Raw genomic sequence first — 19,158 nt, forward strand, 5'->3', positions numbered from 1 at the left:
ATCAACTAGCAAGCAATAATAATAAATCTCGGATGACAACACTTCCTCAAAACAATCATAATATGATATAACAAGATGGTATCTCTCTAGCCCTTTCTGAGACCGCAAGCATTTAATGATAGTGCACGTGCATTGGACTAAGCTGGAATCTGCAAGCATTTAATACATAGGAGAAGACAAGGTAATATGGGCTCTTGGTTAAATCATCAATAATGCATATGAGAGCCACTCAACATTTTCATCATGGTCTTCTCCTCTCGACCCCGAAAGAAAAGAAAAGAAATAAAACTATTTACACGGGAAAGCTCCCAACAAGCAAAAGAAGAACGATAAATCTTTTTAGGTTTTCTTTTAATTATTACTACTACAGGCATGAAAAGTAAACTAGCTAAAAGCTACAACTAATTTTTTTTGTTTTTTCTTAAAGTTTTTCAAACACACAAAAAGAAGCTAAGAAAAGAAAATAAACTAACATGGATAGTACGATGAAAAAGTATTAGGACTGACAACTAGAATGAGTGTGTGAACATGAATGTAATGTCGGTGAGAAATACGTACTCCCCCAAGCTTAGGCTTTTAGCCTAAGTTGGTCTATGGCCACGGCTGGCCTGGCGGATATCCTAAGTTGTAACTGGGGTCGTACTGAGATGTAGCAGCTATTGCCTCAAGAGCTGCAGCTTGGAGGCGAGCTGCTTCTGTCCTCCTCTCATACTCGTTTGCCTCCTCCCTAGTTATGACACATCTCCCCTTTGCCTGAAAGTTAAAGAAAGTAGAATCTGGGAGGGCAGCATGAATAGTGCGCCGCTTGTCAAAGATTAGTCGGTACTGGAGGAACTGTTCATTCCTCTCAACAAATTGGTGGCGGACCATAGCATTATAATCTAAATAAGCAGGAGGCAACTCCATACCATTTTCATGTATGGGTACATCAAGATAATTAGCTAAACGGGTTGCATAAATTCCACCAAACAAATCTCCACTTATACTGTTATGATGCAGCCTTCGTGCAACAATGGCCCCCAATTTATATTGTTTATCTCCTAATACCGCACTCTTGAGGACACAAAGATCTGGAACGCACATGTTACAAGCCTCATCTTTACCATTAATACATCTACCTATAAAGAGAGCAAAATAATGTTTGGCGGGAAAATGAATGCTCCCTATGGTAGCTTGCGTGATCTCTCTAGATTCCCCGATAGTGATACTAGCAAGAAAGTCTTTATATTCAGATTTGCGGGGTTCACTAACATTGCCCCACTGCGGGAGTTTACAAGCAGTATTAAAATCTTCTAGGTCCATGGGATATGATTTATCATAGAGATCAAACAGAACAGTGTGAGAATTACGTGAGGATGTGAATTTAAACCTTCTCACAAAGGAATCAGTTAGGTAGTAGTATTGTGGGCACTTATCTGACACGGACCCCTCAAGTTCAGCGTTACGCACATATGCGTCAAATTCTTCCTTGATGCCTGCCCGGACCATAAACTCCTCTAACGGCCATTCGCAAGGCCGCACTTGAGCTTCCCTCGGTAGTTCATTGTCTGGCTCACGTATCGCGAGGCTGGGTCCTTGCTTCTTTGAGGAACCTCCTTGGTACATTTTCCTAGACATCTTTTCTTCCTCTGAAAAATTTCTGAAATTTTTAGTGACTCAAAATAAAAGTGAACCAAACTCAACAAGATTGATAGCAACTACTCCCACAAGTGCCTAGAGGCTATATCATGCATTAGAACTACTTGGGACCATATAAATTTGTCATGCATGCTCAAGAACAGGGTCACCTAAGCAGCAAAAATTTGCAATAAATAAAGCACTAGAACAAAAACTAGTTGGACCATTGGAGGAGTCACATACCAAAGAACAATCCCCAAAGCAATTTTGTGAATGGAGCTTTGAGCAAGGGGATCGAAAATGGCAGCAAGATGAGCTAGAACACGGGTTTGAGCTGTGTGTGGATTTTTTCGGGAGGAAGACGAAGTGTGTGGGTGCAGGAATAAGTGGAGGGGGCCATGTGGGGCCCACGAGGCAGGGGGCGCGCCCTGGACCCTCGTGGCCAGGTGGTTGCCCCCTCTGGTGTGTTCTCAGTGCCAGATATTCTTAAATATTCTACAAAAAAAATCATATTTCAATTTCAGGACATTTGGAGAACTTTTATTTTCGGGGTATTTTTTATTGCAAGGATAATTCAGAAAATAGACAGAAAAATACTATTTTTGCTTTATTTAATCTAAATAACAGAAAGTAAAAGGAGGGTAGAGAGAGTTGTGCTTTCTAACTTCATCCATCTGATGCTCATCAATAGGAATCCACTAACAAGGTTGATCAAGTCTTGTTAACAAACTCATTCCGAATCACATGAAACCGGAGATTTCGAATAGCACTAAGTTACCTCAACGAGGATATGCACGTCCCCAATAATAAGAATATCATATTTCTTCTTGACTGTAGGAAGAGGAAATTCAAAACCTCCAATAGTAATCGTTGGAATTTTTCCAATATAATTGACACTGTGGACTTGAGGTTGTTTCCTCGAAAAGTGTACCGTATGCTCATTACCATTAACATGAAAAGTGACATTGCCTTTGTTGCAATCAATAACACCCCCTGCAGTATTAAAAATGGTCTACCAAGGATAATCGACATACCATCGTCGTCGGGAATATCAAGAATAACAAAGTCTGTTAAAATATTAACGTTTGCAACCACATCCTCACAAATACCGACAGGTATAACAATTGATTTATCGGCCATTTGCAAAGATATTTCAGTAGGTGTCAACTTATTCGAATCAAGTCCACGATATAAAGAGTGAGGCATAACACTAACACCGGCTCCAAGATCACATAAAGCAGTTTTAACATAGTTTCTTTTAATGGAGCATGGTATAGTTGGTACTCCTAGATCTCCTAGTTTCTTAGGTATTCCACCTTTTAAAGTATAATTAGCAAGCATGGTGGAAATTTTAGCTACCGGTATCTTTCTTTTATTTGTAACAATATCCTTCATATACTTAGCATAAGGATTCATTTTAAGCATATCAGTCAAACGCATACGCAAAAAGATAGGTCTAATCGTTCCAGCAAAGCGCTCAAAATCCGCATCATCCTTTTTCTTGGAGGTTTTAGGAGGAAAAGGCATGGGTTTCTGAACCCATGGTTCTCTTTCTTTACTGTGCCTCATAGCAACAAAGTCTCTCTTATCATAACGTTGATTCTTTGATTGTGGGTTATCAAGATCAACAGCAGGTTCAATCTCTACATCATTGTTATTGCTAGGTTGAGCATCAACATGAACATCATCATTAATATTATCATCAGGTTCATGTTCATCACTAGATTGTGTTTCAGCATCAGAAATAGAAATATCATTGGGATTCTCAGGTGTGTCAACAACAGGTTCACTAGAAGCATGCAAAGTCCTATCATTTTTCTTTTTCTTCTTTTTAGAAGGACTAGGTGCATCAACATTATTTCTCTGAGAACCTTGCTCAATTCTCTTAGGGTGGCCCTCAGGATACAAAGGTTCTTGAGTCATTTTACCCCCTATAGTCATAACTCTAACAACATTATAATTCTTCTCATTATTTAATTCATTGAGCAAATCATTTTGAGCTTTAAGCACTTGTTCTACTTGAGTGGTAACCATAGAAGCATGTTTACTAATAAGTTTAAGTTCACCTTTAACTCTAGACATATAATCACTCAAGTGTTCAATCATATAAGCATTATGTTTCAATTGTCTATCAACATAAGCATTGGAGTTTTCTTGTTTAACAATAAAATTATAAAACTCATCTAAGCATTGGCTAGCATACTTATAACGAGGAATATCACCTTCATCAAATCTATAGAGAGAATTTACCTTTACTACCTGTGTCGGGTTATCAAGACCATGTATTTCTTCAATAGGTGGTAAATTCTTGACACGTTCAGCTTTAATACCCTTTTCTTTCATAAATTTCTTTGCCTCTTGCATATCTTCAGGACTGAGAAATAGAATACCCCTTTTCCTCGGAGTTCGCTTAGGAATTGGTTCAGGAAGTGTCCAATTATTATCATTACTCAACATATTATTCAATAGTAATTCAGCTTGATCAACAGTTCTTTCCCTGAAAACACAACCAGCACAACTATCCAGGTGGTCTCTAGAGGCATCAGTTAGTCCATTATAAAAGATATCAAGTATTTCATTTTTCTTGAGAGGATGATCAGGCAAAGCATTAAGTAATTGGAGAAGCCTCCCCCAAAACTTGTGGGAGATTCTTTTCTTCAATTTACACAAAATTATATATTTCCCTTAAGGTAACTTGTTTCTTATGAGCGGGGAAATATTTAGCAGAGAAGTAATAAATCATATCCTGGGGACTACGCACACAACCAGGAGTAAGATAATTAAACCATGTTTTAGCATCACCTTTTAATGAGAACGAAAATAGCTTAAGGATATAGTAGTAACGGATTTTTTCCTCATGAGTGAATAGGGTGGCTATGTCATTTAATTTAGTAAGATGTGCCACAACAGTTTTAGATTCATAGCCGTAAAAAGGATCAGATTCAACCAAAGTAATCAACTCAGGATCGACATAAAAATCATAATCCTTATCAAAAATATAAATAGGTGAAGTAGCAAAAGCAAGGTCATATTTCATTCTAGCATTCAAAGACTTTTCTTTCAGCTTAGCTAACAGTTTATTAAGATCATATCTATCTTTGCAAGCAAAAAGGTCTCTAGCAGTTTCTTCACCCATAACATAACCCGCGGGTACATCAGGCAATTCATATCTAGGGGGAGAATCTTCATCATCACTTTCATCAATATTATCAGTCTCAATAATTTCATTCCCTCTAACCCTAGCAAGTTGTTCATCTAGTAATTCACCTAATGGCACAGTATTATCAAGCATAGAAGTAGTTTCATCATAAGTATCATGGGAAGTAGAAGTGGCAACATCAATAACATGCGACATAGCAGAATCAATAGCAGGAGTAGGTGTCGCAAGTTTACTCAAAACAGAAGGTGAATCAAGTGCAGAGCTAGATGGCAGATTTTTACCTCCCCGTGTAGTTGAGGGATAAATCTTGTTTTTTTCGTCTTTCAAGTTCCTCATAGTGATCAGCAGATATAAATCCCAAGTGACTCAAAGAATAGAGCTATGCTCCTCGGCAATGGCGCCAGAAAATAGTCCAGATAACCCACAAGTATAGGGGATCGCAACAATTTTTGAGGGTAGAGTATTCAACCCAAATTAATTGATTCGACACAAGGGGAGCCAAAGAATATTCTCAAGTATTAGCAGTTGAGTTGTCAATTCAACCACACCTGGAAAAATTAATATCTGCAGCAAAATATTTAGTAGCAAAGTAGTATGGAAGTAGTGGTAATGGTGGCAAAAGTAACAATAGCAGTTTTTATAGTAATTGTAACAGTGGCAACGGAAAAGTAACTAAGCAAAGATCAATATGTGAAAAGCTCGTAGGCAATGGATCAGTGATGGATAATTATGTCAGATGCGATTCCTCATGCAACAGTTATAACATAGGGTGACACAGAACAAGCTCCAGTTCATCAATGTAATGTAGGCATGTATTCCAAATATAGTCATACGTGCTTATGGAAAAGAACTTGCATGACATCTTTTGTCCTACCCTCCCGTGGCAGCGGGGTCCTATTGGAAACTAAGGGATATTAAGGCCTCCTTTTAATAGAGTACCGGACCAAAGGATTAACACTTAGTGAATACATGAACTCCTCAAACTACGGTCATCATCAGGAATGGTCCCGATTATTGTCACTTCGGGGTTGCCGGATCATAACACATAGTAGGAGACTATTGACTTGCAAGATAGGATCTATAACTCACATATATTCATAAAAACATAATAGGTTCAGATCTGAATTCATGGACTCGGGCCCTAGTGACAAGCATTAAGCATAGCAAAGTCATAGGAACATCAATCTCAGAACATAGTGGATACTAGGGATCAAACCCTAGCAAAACTAACTCGATTACATGATAAATCTCATCCAACCCATCACCGTCTAGCAAGCCTATGATGGAATTACTCACGCATGGCGGTGAGCATCATGAAATTGGTGATGGAGGATGGTTGATGATGACGACGGTGACGGATTCACCTATCCGGAGCCCCGAACGGACTCTAGATCAGCCCTCCCAAGAGAAAGATTAGGGCTTGGCGGCGGCTCCGTATCGTAAAACATGATGAATCCTTCTCTCTGATTTTTTTCTCCCTGAACGTGAATATATAGAGTTGGAGTTGGCGTCAGTGGAGCCTCAGGGGGCCCACGAGACAGGGCGGTGCGCCCCAGGGGGGTGGGCGCGCCCTCCACCCTCGTGGACAAGGTGTGGACCCCGTGGTGTGGATTCTTTCGCCAGTATTTTTTATATATTCCAAAAATATTCCCCATGAAGTTTTAGGTCATTCCGAGAAGTTTTATTTCTGCACAAAAATAACACCATGGCAATTCTGCTGAAAACAGCGTCAGTTCGGGTTAGTTCCATTCAAATCATGCAAGTTAGAGTCCAAAACAAGGGCAAAAGTGTTTGGAAATGTAGATACGATGGAGACGTATCAAAACACATGATACCATGATGGAATATGTACGAAAAACAGGACGACATGGCATATTCACAATTGTTTGTGTAAACTAAGCAGAAGCCATTTCAACAAATAAGAAGCAATGAAAGCTCGACACCACATGAAAGATGCAACCAATATGACACTGCCAAGTTAAAAGCATCCCATCATAATTGTCATTTCAACAACTTAGAAGTAGAGCATGCTATAAATCATATGAAGGATGCAACTAATATCGCACTGCATATACTAAAGGTGTCTCGTCATATTGATTCATGCGGGATACAAAAAAACAATAGTTTTATGTAAGGACATGCTTAATAGAAAGATTTACTATGTACTAAAAATAGGAAGGCATGTCAGATTAACAGGTATAATATATAAACTAAGCAGAATAGCACATGCAATTTAACCAGATTGGAAGAATTACAATCTGGACACCATATGCAATATGCAACCACATATCACGCTGCCAAGTTAGAGCAAGCACCCGTGATGCTCGTGTAGGGGAAATGTGGTAATCAACTACAGAGCTACATTCACTATCTTCATCTAGCCTTGCTGTTTCTTGAGAATCATGTGGGGAGGTTGGCGCTGCATTCTTTAAATGAGGATCTTTACTCATAGTAGTCCACTGGCCTGACTGCCTCATCATAAGTGGTTGATGAGGGATACACAAGAACATTAGTTTGATGTAAGAACATGGTTAATAGACAGATGTACTAGTATGTACCCAAAAAAGGAAGGCATGTAATATTCAAAGGTATAATGTGTACGCTAAGCAGATGCAATTTAACAAAATTGGAAGCAAGCTAGACATCCGGCTGGAGTGGTGAGCATGATCATCTAGGACCTGAGAGCCTGGTGGAAGGCGGGCTGCTTCACCACCATCGTGGCTTTTTAGTTGGCTTCCAGGTGATGCCTGTCTATGTTGGGCTTGTCACTGGCTCAGCTAGTTCCCTGACTAGCTATTTGTCTTCTAGTGCTCTCAGGATGGTGGTTCATGTAAAAAATATCTTTCCTTATCTTAATAAAGACCAACGTCGACCTTTCGAATACAAGCTAGACACCATACGCAACATGCAACCACATATGACACTGCGAAGTTAAAGCAGACACTTGGGATGGTGGTTCATTGCGAGTGAGATCATCAACTCCATCTGTTGACACTACACCCTTTAAATTGCTAAAATGTGTCTGGCCTAGCCGCGTATGAAGCTGGAGCGACTTCTCTCTTTTCTTTTCTGCTCCTGTCAAGGCAGAGTCTGAAATACCCTTGTATAAAAACACAATAGTGAGAGTATGGGTGAAGTGTGTGCAGAACTAGTGCACTGTAAAAGTAGCAGATAGCAGGTGGCTAAAAAATAAATGACAGGAGACATATGATAGCTCTATAACATTGCATGCCAAACAAAATTAGATTCTACTCCGTATGATTTTGTAATATATGAGCACAGGGATGGCTGGGAAATGCAGGTACTCCTCCAGCACACCACCACATGTGGTCCTATCAAAATAATAGTCGACTGAAAATAAATAGGTCAGCTGATTTTTTTATGAACCGTCCTATCTATAAGGAACAGGCAGATGGCCTTCGTCTACCTCCCGCCAGTCACTGTTGACGATCTTTCTCGAACCGCCAACGACCACCGGCCCAGACCCCTGCCTCCGCCACCCCGCCCTCCCCTCGACCTCACACCACCACCGTGCTTGGTAGCGCCCCCCGGCCATCCCTTAATCCCGGCCGACCTCCAGATCGGGAGCCAGCAGCTCTAGGCCCCACACGCCCCTAAGATAAACACCGAGGCGCTGCTTCCCTGGAGTAATAGGCAGATTAGCGCCTGTTACACAGGGGAATGCTTCCTTTAATTGGGAATCAACTGCCCAGGAATTGAAATCCAGGGGGCGACGGACCTTTAGCTAAGGTGAAATAGTATATGAGGAGAAACCTTGTGCATCGCGAGTAATATTTAACTTTGTGCAAACTAAAGAAGAGAGTCTCACTACAGGAATCATGTAATTTGCCGTCTGTGGATTACAGACGGCAAAGGCCTAAAAACAGACGGCAAAGATTTTTCCATCAGTCAGCAGACGACAAAGTTAGACGGCAAAGATAAGTCGGCAAAGAGTTCTTTGCCGTCAGCATTTCATTAGGAAGACGGCAAAATCTTTGCCGTCAGCAAACTTCATCTTTGCCGTCAACCAAATAATAGCATACGGCAAAGAAAGACAGCTTTGCCGTCAGCCAGACTCTATCTTTGCCGTCTGCCTCATACACCCCAGACGGCTAAGAAAATTATTTCATTTAGAAAATATGAACCACCAGTCGAGGTGCAGAGGTCGTATTTGCTCGATGGCGTAGACAAAAAAAATCATAGCGATTTCACCATCTTAAGTTCAAGAATGTATGACAACAGAACGGATTTTACAAGATACGAATACTCTATTTGCACAATATATCCATCATCACAATATTTACACAGAAATACACTATTCACAATATGAAGTTTCCCATTTACATGACGAACAAATGAACGAATCAGCACATGTAAAAACTACAATATTTCACAAAAAAGGACACACTGGCCCTTGCCAGCGGTTACATCCGAGCGTGAGCATCGAGCTCGAGGCGGCGGACGGTGGTCTTGGGCAGATTTTATGATGGCAGAGGGGCAGATGGAGGGCGAGGGAGACGGAAAGAGAAAGGGGTGCTGCAGGGTAGCTCCGGCGAGCTCTTGACGAAGCTGCGGCGCGGCCAGCACTACTAGGAAAAGGCCTACTAATGGCGCACCGGTTTTGCCTACTAATGGCGCATCACCGGTGCGCCATTAGTAGCACGCCACTAGTAATTTTTACTAATGGCGCACTACTGGTGCGCCATTAGTATCTGGTATACTAATGGCGCATCATCCAGTGCGCCATTAGTATATAACACCATGCGCCATTAGTGTGCCTCCCAGGGGCCATATTTAACCATGTGCTTTGGCACACTAATGGTGCACTACGGATAGATGCGCCATTAGTATACCTGGCATACTAATGGCGCACTCTGTCTTGATGCGCCATTAGTATCCTTTGGCATACTAATGGCGCACCTTGTGGTGATGCGCCATTAGTATGAATATTTGGTTTTTTTTACTTTTCTGATTTTTGCGCAGGTTACAAAATATATTATTTGACAGAATATAGACAGTAGCACACAGCAACAGCAGATTCATTGAATACAATAGAAGATTAGTCTCCGAATACAATTCATCATATTAGTCTCCGAATTCAAAAGACCGAACAAAGATAAAACATTACAAGTCTCAGGACCGCGAGTATCGAGTTTGTCTTCACATTACAAGTTGATATCAATCATCTAAACTACCATCACATTGAAGAGAGCTACGGTCATCATGATGAGCATCATCGCGATCAAACTGGTCTTCATCCGGTTCCTCCAACGCTCCCTCCTCTGTCCCGCTAGATAGCGGGCGTATCTAGATTCTGCGTCCGCCATAGTGGTGTACCCTTTGTAACTGTTACCGCTGAAACGATGAACCTGCCTCCGACACTCCTCCCAGTCGTCATAGACTCCGGGAACCTTACCCTTGTACACGACATACGACGGCATCTCTATGCACAAGCCAAACAACAGACAATACATACATAAGCAATATATAAGTATGCAACAAAAGGATCGGAAGAGAAAAGAAAGACATTAATAGCATGATTCATGGTCCTACTAATAAATAGCATCAATTACATCTAAGTTGAACGACTGTCCAAACCAAAGAGACATACAATTCATTAAAGTTTAATTACAACATGAGCCAATCAATGTTTCAGAACTACACATCACTACTTTCGACTCGACTCATGGACAGGAGCGTGGATGAAGCCGCCGTCTGTCGTGATGGTCATGAAATCGCGGGCGTTGTCAGCCTGCATTTGTAGCATTCCGTCTATCTCAATGTTGGACGGTTGATATCTGAGGAAGAACTGCCCCGAGGTATGAAGGACATCTTGATGGATGATGTTCGCAAACTCCGACTGGATGCGAAAGAATTCTTGTCTGATGTCCGCGTCCTGGATTGCCAACAAGCTCGCGGCCCAATCTTTGAGATTATTTGGTAGCAGAAGGTGATGATGGTCCCTTACAATCGCCCGCATGTGATGGAGGGCGTAGTAGGCATCCTTCTGACCGACAGGCGGCTGCTTGACGCAACAAAACGTCGTATTGTGGGCGAACACATGCTTGCCGTACTTACGAACTGCCCTGATGAAGGTGCCTCCAGATTTGGCGTAGCCAGGGAGAACATCATCAAGAACTTTCTTAATATTTGTGTAGTCTATCTTGGAGTTACGGTTCGGGTCGAAATACATGGCCATGGAATATTTCGGGCTTAAGAGGATGAGTGTGCAATGTGTGTCACTGCACAGAACACGGAATGTTAGAAAAAAAAGAACGATCGAAATCTAAGAAATCATATGTTATGGGGCGGTTAAGGGATGACTTACTCGGGAAAGTAAGGCACAAGGAAGTTATCCTTATCCAGGTTTGCCAGAATGACGTCTTCGAGGTGTGAACTCGCAACTTGGCGGTCCCCAGCGCTGCTCAAGAGCTTGGCACGCATGTAGAAGGGGTCGACAATCACGATGCCCGGGGTCTTGTCTCTAATGATCCGCATCTCCATACTCAGCGAAAACAGCCGAACGAAGGTGTAGTGCAGCAGATGAAGGTTGAACATAGCAAAGATGTCATCAAACCGCAGGACGATCGTACCCCCGATGGCGCCATCCACAAAGCCCTTGCCCTCTGGCACCTTGGCCACGAAAACCGGGTATGCCACATCATTCTCTCTGAGACGCCGCTTCTCCAAAGAAAGAACATTGTCGTGCAGACTCCACATAGCACCGGTTGCAGCACTGAGCATATTTGCCGGTAGCATCGCCCTACCCGCCACATGCACCCTCCTCGAGATATCCTTAGGTGAAGGTGGCCCGTCCTGAGCACGGATCATACTCGGTGCCGGCTGGCTTGCACCGGCGGCCTTTTGAGTCGGCCGTTTCCGGCCCTTCTTCTTGATCTGCTGTAATGGGACCGAGTTCTGCTCACAGACCGCCTTCTTGAGCGTGTTGGGGCTGATAATATTTGGCACCTCCGCTATCTGAGGCTCGGTGAACGCGGCAGCTGGAGGCGTCTCCTGAAAACTGAAGGCCAGACGACGCCTGTTGCAATTGGGTTTCTCCATCGTACCGGCTAGATCGCGGTCGTCTTGTTTGGGTTCTTGAGAAGGAGGCCCGCAAAACTTGTCACCGTACCCATGTTCGGCAAACTACTTATCAACATTGTTAAATGTACCATCGTCGTTGTCATCGTCGTCCAGATCCTGTGCCATATGCATGTCCGGATCCTGTGCCATAGGGATGTCCGGCATGTCCGGTAGCGTTGTGGCGTTCTTGCCATGGCTTGGCGCTGGCACGACTGGCGGTCTTGTCTGTGGGGTGGTGTCCCCCGCCCCAGACAAATCTGGCTCTTTGGCCAAAGCAGGGGCCAGCTTACGCAGGCGCTGAGGGTCATCTCATCTTGTTCGTCGGCCCCAGCGGGTCGAATCGGAGGTAGCAGCTCGTCGCAACCTGGCAGCACCCGAACCACTTCAACCCTATACATTGTGGGTGGCATCGGATTACCGTGGAACACGGGGTTGACCGGTTGAACGATTCTGCCCTTAGAGACATCGACCAACTCGCCGCCCACGAAGTGCAGGAGAGTGCAAGGAACGTTGGCGGCGCCCTGCGAAAACATGTAGGGCGTCAGGGATGCCCAGTCAAAGGCAAGGAGATGAAGTCCTCGGCCGAGAGGCTTAGTTACCGTGATGCCGTCGAGCTCGGCTAATGTCGAGGCACCGCCAACGGCGGGCGTGCAACTGACGGAGGGGCCGCTTGCTGGCGAGGTGCCGGCCGACGTACACCCGGGTGCATTAAGCTCCAATGCCGGCGTCGGAGACACCAATACCGCCGCCGCCGGAGACACCAATGGCGCCGCCGCCGTAGACACCAATACCGCCGCTGCCGGAGACACCAATGGCGCCGCCTGCATGTTGTGTGAGTTGTTGGCCGTGAAGCTGGGAATCGGGGGCGGCCCCTGCTGGCCACTCGCAATCCATGTCGTTATCCCATGAATCAAGGTAGGCATAATGCCGGTAAGCGTCGATCCCAGTTGTTGTTGCACTTGCTCTTGGACCTTCTCCGGAATCCACGCCACTTGCGCCTTGAGTGCTTCAACCTCGTGCGACTGGCTTTCCGAGCTGGTCTTTTTCTCCTTTCGCCCACCAGCGCCATAGTATGATGACCATTTTGTGGACAAGCCTTTGCCGGCCACACGACCAGCTGACGTCGGCTTATTGAGCTTATCCCTGTTTTTTCATTACGTTCAATGCCCTATTCAAAGGGGTGTCGAAAGGGGAGCTCTGAGACGACCCTGCGCTACTGCTTTCTTTGTCCTGCGGAAGGAACGTGAACCATTTAGAAATATGGGGGATTAATTAGAATGCAACCATATGGAGCTAATTACGCGGGGTGTATCCCTTACCAGAACAAGCTCAAGCTCCTTGGTCTTCGGATCCGTGGTAAGCTCCTTTGTTACCGGGTCCTCCTTGTACCGGGCCCTGAGAAAGTTCCTGGTCTGCTTGTCACTGTATTTCTCGAAGCGGGGCGGTAGGCCTTACTCGGCACGCTCCGCGTCCTCCTTGTCCCATACAGGCTCCGCCACTCTGTAACCGCCGGGACCGAGTTGGTGTACCCCTATGTTCAACTGCCGCATTTCTTTCCCCCACTGACTTGATTCGGAGGTTGCGGGGCTCTCGCACTTGATCTTGAACTCCTTGTAGTCATCTTCGCTCATCAAAGGATATTTCGCCTTGATCTCCCATAACTATCACCTTTGTCAATCATTGCCTTCACCGTGCTTTTCCAAGTAGACAGGGCCGTGCTCATCGTCGTGAGGGCGGCACCGTTCACTTTATTACCTGAGAGGCGTGTGTTTGCGAACTCAGCAGGGAACTTGTATCGTTTGTGCAGCTTCATGAAGAGGAGGCTGCGCAAATTCCCTCGGTCCTTATGCCTTAGGTTCTCGGTGTTAATCGAGGCGGTGCTCCGAAGAATGCACCCGAGCTGAATCGAGTACCCCTAGACTACGTGTTTGGGCGCCGTCGGATGCCCGTCGGAGCTCACTTCAGTAAATTCCTCCCTGACGGTGCCGAGCATGTTCGGGCGCCGGTCCTTCCATTGCCTCTTCGGTTGGCTGCCATCTGTGCGTGCGCCGCCATCATCGTGGTGGCATCCGCGGCGCCATCATCAGTGGTGTCATCCCCGACGCCACTAGGGGTTGTGTAGTCAGGATCGGTGTCTTCCGCGGCGTCCTCATAGCGGTGAGGTTCTTCCTCCAACTCATGGGACAGTTCCCAGAATTGCTTGCTGCCCGAACCACTGGCCTCATCATTGTGGGCCATGTTTCTCTCTAAATAGGAAAAAAGTTTGGTCAAAAAGTTGGTTATTGTCAAGGAACAAGATCATGGTCTCATCATTTAGGGTTTGTCGACACCGAGGCATCCTAAAAGCTAAGCTTTTATCATTTAGGGTTTGTCGACGCCGAGGCACCCTAAAAGCCTAAGCGTACATCATTTAGGTTCTCATCGACACCGAAGCACCCTATAGAAGCCAAGGTTTCATCATTTAGGGTTTGTCGACGCCGAGGCACCCTAAATGCTAAGTTAAGTTTTCATCATTTAGGGTTTATTGATGCCGAGGCACCCTAGGTTGGGCCTAATCACTTGGCACTAATCACTTGGCTCTATTGCCACCTATGCAGCAAGAATGGCGGGGCAGTTGATCCTACTTAACTAAGTACTAAGATACCCCGGCCCATGCATTAGTCGCAAGTACCCCATATGTCCTATTTTTTTAGCAAAGTCATGCTAAAATTCACGGAAAATTTCAACATGACCTTTGCTGAAAATAGGACATATGGAGTACCCGAATTTGCCGGAACGGAAGTTAATCGACATTCCAGCAAACTCAAGGGCCTCTCGGGATACCTGCAATATCATTATCCCCGCGTAATGAAGTCGCCAATGGGTTATTTCAGAAGATCACAAGTAGCATCATCACAAGTACAACATCATCTATAGCTTTATATTAACAAAGCATTAACACATATACAAAAGACCACTTATGCCAACAGTATGGTTTATATCAGATTCAGAGTTAGAAACAGGAAAAACCCGGTGCTTCAAAGCCTACTGGACACAATTTACATCTATCAGTATGGGATGTCCTAACTAATTTCAAGTGTTCACAGGTGAACTTGTACCATGGATGAGCCTAGTGCTTCATTAGTCAACTGAACAGAGATAATAGGGCATAACACCATACATAAAGTGATGAGCATACATACTACTGTCCAAGCAAATAAACTGAATAGTATTGTGTCAAGTTCAGTTTGTAAATTCAATTACTGCTTGAGTGATTTGACACCAAAAATTACTCCCAAAAATTACAATGATTGTATATTGACTGCATATATTCACTGTACAGGACTGAATTCAGTCAAGAAAACCTGTCAATTTCTGTTCACTGCATATATTCACTGTACAGGCTATCAAGTTCTATTTCAGCTCAAGAATGACACACTCAACTTCATTGCTTCAACCACATGGACAACAGAGCAAATGTTGGAAGTTGACAATATACTTTAGATTCACACATGCTCCCCTAATTATTTTTTCTGTATCTTTAGATTGTCTACTTTAGGCACAATCATACACAATTCTGACTAATTCATCACTGTAGGCCAGCATGAAACACACTCCTCCAAAAAAAGCCTAAAATTCCACTATTATTGCCTGTAAAAAGGCCTAATATCCACTAGTATTGCCTCTAAAAAAGCCTTAAAAGTCCACTATTGTTGACAATCAAAATATGATCTGAACTGTATGGAGTTAACTGAAAAATGAGTGGTTGTTGGCATGAGGGAGTAAACTGATTGTTGCCACAAAAATATTGGTTCTACAAACATGAAAACAGTCACAAAAATAATGCACTTGGTTTGTGTTGAGTTTTTGCTTTCAGGGATTGGTTTGTGTTGAGTTGTTAACCTAAAGGTTCGGCAGTTTGAATCTTCTTTAGCTAGTTTGAATCCATGGACTACCCTGTTAGATTGGGACTGAAGATAGGTACCTGCTTATCTTTCTATTCCGTCACCAACAGTGGCTTTTCCAAGAATAATATCCCTGCATGAACATAGGTGAGAGGTTAACTAACTGCCTCAAAGGCATAATCAATGCATCAGCTCGAAGAAATAATGCGATTGACACGTCAAAACTATGACAGAAATGTAAAACTTGATGGCAACTACAACATGGCAAGAAAGAACTCATATGTAGTGATGGTAGAACGTATGAATTTGTCGTGGCAAAATTTGGTTCTCCCTAAAAACAAAATGGAAAAATTGTGGTGGAACGAATCTAAATTTGCCATTCACTGCATATTGGAAATTGCCCTAGAATACCCCTACCAGTTCTGAACCAGATCAAAAACTACATATCACAAAAATACCATGGTACAGAATGGTGGTGAAATTTGCCATGACATTTCTACTAGTGCACTAGGTCATGGCATGTCATCTGTACTAGTCTACTGGGTCATGGGATGCAATTTGGGGTGAGAAAACTAAACACAAAATTCGGATGTGCCTCTACTGGGTCATGGCACATCAATTTACAGATAATCAAACTAACAAAAATGAAAAAAAGACGGGGGGTTGAGGATGTTGCCACCAGCAGTGGAAAAGGAGGAAGGAGGAGGCCCTCCCCAATCTTGCAACCATAGACTGCCACGGTCGAGGGGAGGGAGGGAATGGGGAATGGTGGAGAGAGGGAGGAAGGAGGAAGGAGGAGAGGTACCTGGTCGCCGGAGGGGTTGGGGTCGGGGTTGGGGTCCGAGCTCGTCCGGTTCCTCGCTCGCCGCGGTCAAGGAGAGCAGGGGGCCGGTGGCGGAGGACGGCAGGGGCAGGCGGGGTGGAGGGAGCACCTTGGTTGGGGCGGAGCGGCGAGGGCAACGGGGCGACGGAGCGGCGAGGGCGACGGAGCGGCGAAGGCGACGGACGGGAGGATGAGGCGCGGCGGACGGCGGCGGTCGAAACCCTAGGCGGTCGCTCGCTCGCTTCTGGGGTTGGGTTGGGGGTGGGTCGATCGATAGATGGGGATCTGGTGGCGAGGGAGAGAGGGTCGAAGGGGATCTGGCGAGGGAGACGGAGATAGCTAGGGGGAAGCTTACTAATGGCGCACCAGACCTCGGTGCGCCATTAGAAATCTTTTTTTAGATAGCAATGGCGCACCCCGCAGCGGTGCGCCATTAGAAATCGTTTTTTAGATAGCAATGGCGCACCGCTGCGAAATCTTTTTTTTAGATAGCAATGGCGCACCTCGCAGCGGTGCGCCATTAGAATTTTTTTATTACAGTTCGAGCACAGGTTATATTGCACCTAACCCAATACACATCAGAACCCGCCCACTAGCCCGACTGGTCAGCACGCAGCACACACACGAGGAGGTCCTGGGTTCGATTCCCAGGCTCCGCAATATTCTTTTGCATTTTAAATGCTGTTTGATATTTATTTGTGTTTAAATATGTTCAAACTTGTTTAAATCATAACAGTAATATTTTTTTATAAAAACAGTAATAATTTTTTTAAAAATATATTCAAATTTTTTACTTGAAAATATCATCGGCGGCGTCAGTGGAGCGGGGGAGGGTGCGGGGGGTGCCCGTTGGCGGCGGTGGAGCGGGGGAGGGTGCGGCGGGCCGGGTGCTCGTCGGCGGCGGTGGAGGGGGATCGAGATCGAGTGTCCTCATGAATTCAAAAAGTGCCCGTGAAATTTAAAAATATTCATGATATCAAAAAGTGCCCATGAAATACAATCGAGAAATGAAGACTACGATTTAAATACAATCGATCTTAGCTAGCTATCTGTTCACAATCTTCTTGCCCTTCTTTTTCGCAAATGGAGTTCTTCTATGGAACGGACGTCCTTTAGGTAGGGTGGTCCTGCTTCTTCTTGTGGTGTGTGCTGCTACTTCATCGTCGTCGTCATGTTCGATATTCGGATCGCCATACTTGTCGAAGTCTTGCTCATTGGCTACTCCATCCATTCCGATGATCTTCCTTTTGCCTCTCCTCACGACAACACGACTGGGCTTTGACGGTTCGGTAATGAAGAAGCATTGGTGCACTTGGGAAGCCAGTACCCATGGCTCATTTTTCGCGGTGATGTTTGCGCCCACGGTCTTGGATTTGGCTTCGGGTATAACCATGGTGGTGAAATACCGGTCTTCTTTTAGGACGCTCTTGGCCCATCTGACACGGAACATCGGGACCTTCTCTCCAGCGTAGCTCAGCTCCCAGATCTCCTTGATCCTTCCGTAGTATCTGTCCTTGTCATTACCGGTGTAGGATTCCATCGTTACCCCGGAGTTCTGATAACCATCGCTCTTCATGTCCTTGGCCTCGGTGTAGAATGTGTAGCCGTTGATATCGTACGCCTCATAGGTCATCAGGTTGTGCTCGGTGCCCTGTGACAAGGCGAATATGAGTTGTTCTTCCGCGGAAGAATCCTCATGTAAAGGGTACGACAGAAGCTTCTGCTTGAACCAACGCGTGAAACATGAGTTGTGCTCTTTGAGTATATCTCCGTCCGTCCTCTGTTGGCCTCGGTCATTGTACGTCTTCTTAATAAAGGTTTTGTGCTCTACCACCCAAGGATTGACCACGTCTATGTGTTGTAGCGCGACTAGGTTTGCTCTTTCAAAGTCGGTGAGTTGACCCTCGAAGTCGACATGCATTTCGCGGCGACCCTCACGGTGACCCCATCCAGCGAGCCTGCCGAGGTGCTTGTTGACGGGTAGACCAATGGGGTTCTCGATGCCTAGATAATTCGGGCAGTAGGAGATGCACTCTTCGGTCAGAAAGCCCCTGGCTATAGTTCCCTCTGGACATGACATGTTGCGAACGTATCCTTTGATGACACCATTCATCCTTTCGAACGGCATCATGCTGTGCAAGAACATCGACCCAAGTTGGATGATATCCTCCATGATATGGACCAGCAGATGCACCATAACATCGAAGAATGCGGGCGGGAAGTACATCTCAAGCTCGCATAGTATCACCACGATCTCTTCCTGTAGCCTTCTGAGTTGCCTCACGCCAATCGACTTCCGAGAGATGACGTCGAAAAAGTTGCATAGGCCAAATAGCATTTCATGGACGTGCATGTCCATGATCCCACGGATTGCAACTGGAAGTATCTGCGTCATCAGCACGTGACAGTCGTGAGACTTCATCCCGCTGAACTTCTGCTTCGCTGGGTCTAGGTATCTGCTTATCTTCCCCGCGTAACCGTAAGGAATTTTTACCCCCAAGAGGCAGGTGAAAAACTGCTCGATCTCCTCCTGACTTAGAGTGAAGCACGCGGGAGGGTAGCCACTTCCGGTCTTCTTGGCCTTTTTGCCT

The sequence above is a fragment of the Triticum urartu genome, chromosome 6 (assembly GCF_003073215.2).
Source record: "Triticum urartu cultivar G1812 chromosome 6, Tu2.1, whole genome shotgun sequence".
Classification (NCBI taxonomy): Eukaryota; Viridiplantae; Streptophyta; class Magnoliopsida; order Poales; family Poaceae; genus Triticum; species Triticum urartu.